The sequence below is a fragment of the Oncorhynchus gorbuscha genome, linkage group LG09 (assembly GCF_021184085.1).
Source record: "Oncorhynchus gorbuscha isolate QuinsamMale2020 ecotype Even-year linkage group LG09, OgorEven_v1.0, whole genome shotgun sequence".
In the NCBI taxonomy this organism is placed as follows: domain Eukaryota; kingdom Metazoa; phylum Chordata; class Actinopteri; order Salmoniformes; family Salmonidae; genus Oncorhynchus; species Oncorhynchus gorbuscha.
The window spans coordinates 35,872,468-35,880,209 of NC_060181.1; the positions used below are offsets into that span (position 1 = coordinate 35,872,468).

The window sequence follows — 7,742 nt, forward strand, 5'->3', positions numbered from 1 at the left end:
TGAGACCTCTGTAGCATTGTGTTCTGACAAAACTGCGCATTTTAGTGGCCTTTTGTCCACTGCACAAGGTGCACCTGTGTAATCACCATGCTGTTTAATCAGCTTCTTGATATGCCACGCCTGTCAGGTGGATGGATTACCTTGGCAATGGAGAAATGCTCACTAAACGGGATGTTAAACAAATTTGTGCCCGTCATTTGAGAGAAATAAGCTTATTGGCTTTATGGAACATTTCTGGGAAAAAAAATCAGCTCATGAAACATGGAACCAACACTTTCTACATGTTGTGTTTTTATATTTGTGTTCAGTGTATATTATATATTTTTTACTTTTATTACTTAAATAATTGGTTTCTTATTAGAATCTGTATTGTATATGGATCTCAAATGTGGGCCCCTGTGTGGAAAGAGGTTGTCATGTTTTGTCATTTATTATCATGTCTTGTCCCTGTGCTCCCCATTCTATTCGTTTCCCTCTGCTGGTCTTATTAGGTTCTTTCCCTCTTTCTATCCCTCTCTCTCCCCCTCCCTCTCTCACTCTCTCGCTCTCTCTTCTCTCTATCGTTCCGTTCCTGCTCCCAGCTGTTCCTATTCCCCTAATCATCATTTAGCCTTCCCACACCTGTTCCCGATCCTTTTCCCTGATTAGAGTCCCTATTTCTCTCCTTGTTATTCGTTTCTGCCCTGTCGGTTCCTTGTCTAGAATTCACCGTGCTGTGTTTGTGTATCGCCCTGTCGTGTCGTGTTTTCCTCAGATGCTGCGTGGTGAGCAGGTGTCTGAGTCTGTTTGGTTCAAGTGCCTTCCCGAGGCAACCTGCTGTTCACCTGCTGTTCAAGATCGAGTCTCCAGTTTGTCCTCGTCATTTCGAGTGAAAGTTGTGTTTTTTGATTGTATTTACTTTACTGGATTAAAGACTCTGTTTTCGCCAAGTCGCTTTTGGGTCCTCTTTCACCTGCATGACTGAAGGAACCGACCAAGGAATGGACCCAGCGACTTCAGACGCTCGTTACACTGCCGTCGAGATCCAAGGAGCCATGCTCGGCAGACACGAGCAGGAATTGTCTGCTGCTCGCCATGCCGTGGAGAACCTGGCCGCTCAGGTTTCCGACCTCTCTGGACAGTTCCAGAGTCTTCGTCTCGTGCCACCTGTTACTTCCTGGCCTGCCGAGCCTCCAGAACCTAGGGTTAATAACCCACCTTGCTACTCCGGGCAGCCCACTGAGTGCCGCTCCTTTCTCACGCAGTGTGAGATTGTGTTCTCTCTCCAACCCAACACATACTCTAGAGAGAGAGCTCGGGTTGCTTACGTCATTTCACTCCTTACTGGCCGGGCTCAAGAATGGGGCACAGCTATCTGGGAGGCAAGGGCTGATTGCTCTAACAAGTACCAGAACTTTAAAGAGGAGATGATTCGGGTTTTTGACCGTTCAGTTTTTGGTAGGGAGGCTTCTAGGGCCCTGGCTTCCCTATGCCAAGGTGAACGGTCCATAACGGATTATTCTATTGAGTTTCGCACTCTTGCTGCCTCTAGTGAGTGGAACGAGCCGGCGCTGCTCGCTCGTTTTCTGGAGGGACTCCACGCAGTGGTTAAGGATGAGATTCTCTCCCGGGAGGTCCCTTCAGATGTGGACTCTTTGATTGCTCTCGCCATCCGCATAGAACGACGGGTAGATCTTCGTCACCGGGCTCGTGGAAGAGAGCCCGCATCAACGGTGTTTCCCTGCTCCGCATCGCAACCATCTCCCTCCTCTGGCTCAGAGACTGAGCCCATGCAGCTGGGAGGGATTCGCATCTCGACTAAGGAGAGGGAACGGAGGATCACCAACCGCCTGTGCCTCTATTGCGGAGTTGCTGGACATTTTGTTAATTCATGTCCAGTAAAAGCCAGAGCTCATCTGTAAGCGGAGGGCTACAGGTGAGCGCAACTACTCAAGTCTCTCCATCAAAATCCTGTACTACTTTGTCGGTCCATCTACGCTGGACCGGTTCGGGTGCTACATGTAGTGCCTTGATAGACTCTGGGGCTGAGGGTTGTTTCATGGACGAAGCATGGGTTCGGAAACATGACATTCCTTTCAGAGAGTTAGAGAAGCCTACGCCCATGTTCACCTTAGATGGTAGTCATCTTCCCAGTATCAGATTTGAGACACTACCTTTAACCCTCACAGTATCTGGTAACCACAGTGAGACTATTTCTTTTTTGATTTTTCGTTCACCGTTTACACCTGTTGTTTTGGGTCATCCCTGGCTAGTATGTCATAATCCTTCTATTAATTGGTCTAGTAATTCTATCCTATCCTGGAACGTTTCTTGTCATGTGAAGTGTTTAATGTCTGCCATCCCTCCCGTTTCTTCTGTCCCTACTTCTCAGGAGGAACCTGGCGATTTGACAGGAGTGCCGGAGGAATATCATGATCTGCGCACGGTCTTCAGTCGGTCCCGAGCCAACTCCCTTCCTCCTCACCGGTCGTATGATTGTAGTATTGATCTCCTTCCGGGGACCACTCCTCCTCGGGGTAGACTATACTCTCTGTCGGCTCCCGAACGTAAGGCTCTCGAGGATTATTTGTCTGTGTCTCTTGACGCCGGTACCATAGTGCCTTCTTCCTCTCCGGCCGGGGCGGGGTTCTTTTTGTTAAGAAGAAGGACGGTACTCTGCGCCCCTGCGTGGATTATCGAGGGCTGAATGACATAACGGTTAAGAATCGTTATCCGCTTCCCCTTATGTCATCAGCCTTCGAGATTCTGCAGGGAGCCAGGTGCTTTACTAAGTTGGACCTTCGTAACGCTTACCATCTCGTGCGCATCAGAGAGGGGGACGAGTGGAAAACGGCGTTTAACACTCCGTTAGGGCATTTTGAGTACCGGGTTCTGCCGTTTGGTCTCGCCAATGCGCCAGCTGTTTTTCAGGCATTAGTTAATGATGTTCTGAGAGACATGCTGAACATCTTTGTTTTTGTCTATCTTGACGATATCCTGATTTTTTCTCCGTCACTCGAGATTCATGTTCAGCACGTTCGACGTGTTCTACAGCGCCTTTTAGAGAATTGTCTCTACGTAAAGGCTGAGAAGTGCTCTTTTCATGTCTCCTCCGTTACTTTTCTCGGTTCCGTTATTTCCGCTGAAGGCATTCAGATGGATTCCGCTAAGGTCCAAGCTGTCAGTGATTGGCCCGTTCCAAGGTCACGTGTCGAGTTGCAGCGCTTTTTAGGTTTCGCTAATTTCTATCGGCGTTTCATTCGTAATTTCGGTCAAGTTGCTGCTCCTCTCACAGCTCTTACTTCTGTCAAGACGTGTTTTAAGTGGTCCGGTTCCGCCCAGGGAGCTTTTGATCTTCTAAAAGAACGTTTTACGTCCGCTCCTATCCTCGTTACTCCTGACGTCACTAGACAATTCATTGTCGAGGTTGACGCTTCAGAGGTAGGCGTGGGAGCCATTCTATCCCAGCGCTTCCAGTCTGACGATAAGGTTCATCCTTGCGCTTATTTTTCTCATCGCCTGTCGCCATCTGAGCGCAACTATGATGTGGGTAACCGTGAACTGCTCGCCATCCGCTTAGCCCTAGGCGAATGGCGACAGTGGTTGGAGGGGGCGACCGTTCCTTTTGTCGTTTGGACAGACCATAAGAACCTTGAGTACATCCGTTCTGCCAAACGACTTAATGCCCGTCAAGCTCGTTGGGCGTTGTTTTTCGCTCGTTTCGAGTTTGTGATTTCTTACCGTCCGGGTAGCAAGAACACCAAGCCTGATGCCTTATCCCGTCTGTTTAGTTCTTCTGTGGCTTCTACTGATCCCGAGGGGATTCTTCCTTATGGGCGTGTTGTCGGGTTAACAGTCTGGGGAATTGAAAGACAGGTTAAGCAAGCACTCACGCACACTGCGTCGCCGCGCGCTTGTCCTAGTAACCTCCTTTTCGTTCCTGTTTCCACTCGTCTGGCTGTTCTTCAGTGGGCTCACTCTGCCAAGTTAGCTGGTCATCCCGGTGTTCGAGGCACTCTTGCGTCTATTCGCCAGCGCTTTTGGTGGCCGACTCAGGAGCGTGACACGCGCCGTTTCGTGGCTGCTTGTTCGGACTGCGCGCAGACTAAGTCGGGTAACTCTCCTCCTGCCGGTCGTCTCAGACCGCTCCCCATTCCTTCTCGACCATGGTCTCACATCGCCCTAGACTTCATTACCGGTCTGCCTTTGTCTGCGGGGAAGACTGTGATTCTTACGGTTGTCGATAGGTTCTCTAAGGCGGCACATTTCATTCCCCTCGCTAAACTTCCTTCCGCTAAGGAGACGGCACAAATCATTATCGAGAATGTATTCAGAATTCATGGCCTCCCGTTAGACGCCGTTTCAGACAGAGGCCCGCAATTCACGTCACAGTTTTGGAGGGAGTTCTGTCGTTTGATTGGTGCGTCCGTCAGTCTCTCTTCCGGGTTTCATCCCCAGTCTAACGGTCAAGCAGAGAGGGCCAATCAGACGATTGGTCGCATACTACGCAGCCTTTCTTTCAGAAACCCTGCGTCTTGGGCAGAACAGCTCCCCTGGGCAGAATACGCTCACAATTCGCTTCCTTCGTCTGCTACCGGGTTATCTCCGTTTCAGAGTAGTCTGGGTTACCAGCCTCCTCTGTTCTCATCCCAGCTTGCCGAGTCCAGCGTTCCCTCCGCTCAAGCGTTTGTCCAACGTTGTGAGCGCACCTGGAGGAGGGTGAGGTCTGCACTTTGCCGTTACAGGGCACAGACTGTGAGAGCCGCCAATAAACGCAGGATTAAGAGTCCAAGGTATTGTTGCGGCCAGAGAGTGTGGCTTTCCACTCGCAACCTTCCTCTTACGACAGCTTCTCGTAAGTTGACTCCGCGGTTCATTGGTCCGTTCCGTGTCTCCCAGGTCGTCAATCCTGTCGCTGTGCGACTGCTTCTTCCGCGACATCTTCGTCGCGTCCATCCTGTCTTCCATGTCTCCTGTGTTAAGCCCTTTCTTCGCACCCCCGTTCGTCTTCCCTCCCCCCTCCCGTCCTTGTCGAGCGCACCTATTTACAAGGTACATAAGATCATGGACATGCGTTCTCGGGGACGGGGTCACCAATACTTAGTGGATTGGGAGGGTTACGGTCCTGAGGAGAGGAGTTGGGTTCCGTCTCGGGACGTGCTGGACCGTTCACTCATTGATGATTTCCTCCGTTGCCGCCAGGATTCCTCCTCGAGTGCGCCAGGAGGCGCTCGGTGAGTGGGGGGTACTGTCATGTTTTGTCATTTATTATCATGTCTTGTCCCTGTGCTCCCCATTCTATTCGTTTCCCTCTGCTGGTCTTATTAGGTTCTTTCCCTCTTTCTATCCCTCTCTCTCCCCCTCCCTCTCTCACTCTCTCGCTCTCTCTTCTCTCTATCGTTCCGTTCCTGCTCCCAGCTGTTCCTATTCCCCTAATCATCATTTAGCCTTCCCACACCTGTTCCCGATCCTTTTCCCTGATTAGAGTCCCTATTTCTCTCCTTGTTATTCGTTTCTGCCCTGTCGGTTCCTTGTCTAGAATTCACCGTGCTGTGTTTGTGTATCGCCCTGTCGTGTCGTGTTTTCCTCAGATGCTGCGTGGTGAGCAGGTGTCTGAGTCTGTTTGGTTCAAGTGCCTTCCCGAGGCAACCTGCTGTTCACCTGCTGTTCAAGATCGAGTCTCCAGTTTGTCCTCGTCATTTCGAGTGAAAGTTGTGTTTTTTGATTGTATTTACTTTACTGGATTAAAGACTCTGTTTTCGCCAAGTCGCTTTTGGGTCCTCTTTCACCTGCATGACAGAGGTTTCACTGTGGCGCCCAAATAAAGCATTGAGATTTCTCTCTCTGTATTGGCCTGATGTATGCAATACTGCTCTCCCAGTGAGAGCTGGCAGTGTATGCTGTGCCGGGACCTCTCTGATCTGGCGTTGCTGCAGGACTGCAGCAGGACTGTGGATGTGCCCTCCTGACCAAATGGTGAGCCTTTTTACTTTGTGGAGCATGTCGGGGCACGTCTACTATCTTTCACTTCAATATGTGCGTCTGTGTACACACACGACTGTGCATGCCCAGTTCTCTGTTTGAGCATGTCTACGAAGGTCTGGTATTGTTTACTGTGTCTGCTTCTAGTACTTATTGACCCTGACCCTATTTTAATGGAAATGATCTGATTTTTAGATCCAGGAAATAATTTTTAATTGAAAGAAACAAGGATAGAGTAAAAATGTCAACCATGTATTTCTGATATGACTGATATGACTAGGGCTTAATTGGTTATTTTAACCCAGACTCATCCAACTCATCCATTTTTTTTTTTAGTCTGGCCATTAAATCACTATTGCTTCTGTTAGTTTGCCCACTCAAGGTGTTTTGTCTATTGTACTCTAAAGCAGTGTTACCCAACAGTACATATTTTTGTTGTGACCCCAGACAAACTCACCTATTCAACTCATTGAGGGCTTGATGATTAGTTGACAAGTTGAATCCGGTGTGCTTGTCTGGGGCTACAGCAAAAAGGTGTGTTGGGGCTCCTGGAGTTGGGTAACACTGGTCTACAGTGTGGATTTGCTGGACCGTGTGTGTAAACCATCTCTTACCCTTTGGTATTAACCCTACAGAGATGTGAGCGCTTACTACTCGTCCTTTTGTGCAGAAAGTGCAGCGTTGTCCTCTACAGACCAGCCAAGGTAATCGACAAGTGTAACTTACTGCATTTACCTTTACATCCTCAACATCCCTCTTAGTATTGTCATAGTGTTAGCTATTAAAATGTCACACATAAACACAAACTTTTCATGTTTATTACCATGTAAGTTGCAGACAAATGACTAGTCCTTTTAATGAAGTATGACTTTGTTTTTCAACTGTGTGTTGAATATACTGTATACAATTGCAGTTTGATGTTAGTTGTATTGCTTTGACTTTAGAGAGAGATGGTATTGATTCTCTGATACGGGGACAGTTGCTACGGAAACTGGTCCCCCTTACTGCACCCCGTCGGAATTTGTGTCCGATGTCTGGCTTCTCCTCCACACACTGTTGAAGAGCGTGAAGGTGAGGAGACTCACGATGGCTGCGTCCATGTCTCAGCTCACCCTGATTTCCTATAGAGAAATGCATATGATGGCTACAGTTCCATATGTAGGCCCTCATTTCCAAATGACGACTGTTTTCTTTGTCAAAATCCCTCAACCCCTACCTTTTTTTACTTTACGAAACAATTAGTCAGAGCTTTGCATTTGGAAAGCCGTACTCTATTGCTCTCTTTAGTCATCAATAGTGATCTGGTTCTGTTCCTCTCTCTCTCACCATTTCCTCTCTCTCACCATTTCCTCTCTCTCACCATTCCAAGTCAGTGGACCGACTTCAGGCATGCTTTGGGAAGGAGCGGGGCAAAACGTTTGAGGGGACCCTGCACCCTTCGCTGCTCGTCAATCCCCACCAAGGGGAAGCGGAGGAGGCGGAACAAGAGGGGGACAAGGAGACAGTGACCATGAGGAAGAATCCGAGACCTCTCGAGGTAGAGCGTGCAGGCAAAGACATTTCACGCAGGACGAAATGAAAGATAAAGAATGTGAAAAGAATCCTGTCTTTTTATGTATTGATTTGAATTGCTTGCTGAACATGTTTGTACAGTTGCCTCCAAATATATTGGAACCACACTCATCTTTAAAAAATTCTGTTTTCTAAAATAACATTTCATTTTCTGAAAATGGGTTTTTGGCCGCAACTGTAGTTGGTTAAAAACATTGGGGATAAAGTGT

The 7,742-nt window shown here is 48.5% G+C and overlaps 1 long non-coding RNA gene across 1 annotated transcript; it reads left to right on the top strand.

Annotated features, from left to right (window-relative positions):
• Positions 1-280: 280 nt before the first annotated feature.
• LOC124043055 lies at positions 281-7,021 on the top strand. The gene is made up of 4 exons (XR_006840260.1): positions 281-410; positions 5,782-5,955; positions 6,597-6,665; positions 6,906-7,021. It is a non-coding gene; the product is annotated as an uncharacterized LOC124043055 (long non-coding RNA).
• The last annotated feature ends 721 nt before the right edge of the window (positions 7,022-7,742 follow it).